Genomic DNA, 2,500 nt, shown 5'->3' on the forward strand with positions numbered 1-2,500 from the left:
GAAAGAGAGACAGACAGACAGACAGAGAGAGAGAGAGAGAAAGCGCCTCTATGCGTTACATATGTATTCGCAAATTTACTGTATGAATATGAGAACATTTTTCTATGTATAACAATTTAATGCAAAGCGACCTCGCACGGGAAATATGCATATGTATTAGTACTGTGCTTTATTTTTAGAGTCGTTTGATTTAACCAGCTGTTAATTCTTGTTTTTGTTTTCCTTTTTGATTTTGTTAGCGAGAAGATATTCGAGAGATTATTCATTATAGAGTGTATCTTCCTCTCATTCATCCCCTCTTGTCCTTTTAAGCCTCTCTCTCTCTGTCTGTCTGTCTGTCTCTCTCTCTCTCTCTCTCTCTCTCTCTCTCTCTCTCTCTCTCTCTCTCTCTCTCTCTCTCTCTCTCTCTCTCTCTCTCTCTCTCTCTCTCTCTCTCTCTCTCTTTCTCTCTCTCTCTCTCTCGCTCGCTCGCTCGCTCTCTCTTCTCTTATCTTCTCTCACTTACTCTCTCTCTCTTTCTCCCTCTCTCACTCACTTACTCTCTATATATATCTGTCTATCTATCTATCTATCTATCTCTATCTCTATCTCTTTTCTTCTTCACTTTTAGTTTCATAAGATATCTAATGTTCTCAATACAAAACAGATGATAATAAAGGTGTTCATAAATAGACAGCCACTTGAATGAAAAAGCTACAAAGCAAAAGATAGGAACGAATTAAAGAAAATATTTTTTGCTATTAGTATGAAATAAATGATGAAGAAATTACTTTAATGAGGAGAGGGTAAGAGTATAAAGATATAGATAGAGATATAGATAGATGGAGAGAGAGAGGGAGGAGGGGGGGGTTGACAAGAGGGGAGGAAAGAGAGACAAAGAGGTATGTCTATGTCATGTTTATTATCATTATTATTATCATTATCATTACCATTGTCTTTATCATTAGTATCCCTATTATTAATATTTTTTTTCACAATCATCAATATAATTAATATTGTCATTATCATTATCTTCCTTTCATCATTATTGTTATTATCAACAATTCAGTCATCACCATTATTATACTCATTATCATTATTATCAATGATACAGCTATCATTATTATATGACTATCATTGTTTTTGTTATCGCTGTTGTTACTAACATACCATCTATAATCAATATCATTATCCTTATTATCATTATCATTATTGTAGCTATTATCATTACTACTATTATGATTGTAATTATTATCATTGTTATTATTATCATTATCAGTAGTAGTAGTAGCAGTACAATTATGATTATTATCATTGTCATTAGTATCACTGTTATCATTATTGCTACAATCATGATTATTATTGTGATCACTATCATTATAATTATCATTATCATTTTACTATCATTATCATTAACACTACTATTATTATCATCATTATTATTACTATTACTATTATTATTTATTGTTGTCATTATAATTATCATGATTATTGTTATTGTCATTATCATTACTACTCTTTTTTATTATTATTATTGTCATTACTATCATCATTATTATTATCATTATCATTACCTTTATCATCATTATTACTATTATCATTATCTTTATTATTATCATTATCATCATTATTATTACCATTATCATTATCTTTATCATCATTATCATCATCATTATTATTATCATTATTTTTGCTATTATCATTATCATCAATATTACTGTCATTATCATTGTTAGGAGAGCTAGCAGTAGTAGAGTTTCATTATTATCATTGTTGATACTATTATCATTACAATTATGTTTATTATCATGATTATTACCATCATCATTGTTATATCATTATTGTTATTGCTTTTATTTTCACTATTGTTGTTATTAGTATCATTATTACCATTATTATAACAATCATTTTTATCATTACTATTATAATTTACATTATTATCATCACCAATATTGTTTTTCATCGTTATTATCATTCTCAGTATTATCATTGTCATTATTATTTGTATTATTAATAATAATATTATTATTATCATCATTATCATTATCATTATCGTCACTATCATTACCATTATTACCATCATTATCATCATTACCATTACCATCATTAACACTTAATTTTACTACCATTATCACTTTAATATCATAATTCTTATTAATATCATCACTATTCCTCCATTATTATTATTGTTATCATTGTTATTAGTAGTTCTATTCATATTATCATTATCATCATCATTATCAATATCATAATTATCATTATCAATGTTATCATTATTATCAGTACCATCATTATCATTATTATTGTTATCATTATTATCAATACCATCATAATCATTATCGTTACTATCATCATCCATTTGTCTCATCAAAAACTAACGAAACCCCTCGAAACTATTTTTAATGCCTAATAAAATTGCATTCCTTCTTTTCAAACACGAAAATACTTATGATTATTTCTTAATCAGTTAGAAAATTGCAATTGAACCTTTCTAGCTAGTGACTATCTCCAAATATGGGAT

At 27.3% G+C, this 2,500-nt stretch overlaps 1 pseudogene; it reads left to right on the plus strand.

Annotated features, from left to right (window-relative positions):
- The window catches only part of LOC138862691 (uncharacterized), a 47,234-nt pseudogene that overhangs the window by 40,338 nt on the left and 4,396 nt on the right, over nt 1-2,500 (plus strand).

Source organism: Penaeus vannamei, chromosome 1 (assembly GCF_042767895.1).
Source record: "Penaeus vannamei isolate JL-2024 chromosome 1, ASM4276789v1, whole genome shotgun sequence".
Classification (NCBI taxonomy): domain Eukaryota; kingdom Metazoa; phylum Arthropoda; class Malacostraca; order Decapoda; family Penaeidae; genus Penaeus; species Penaeus vannamei.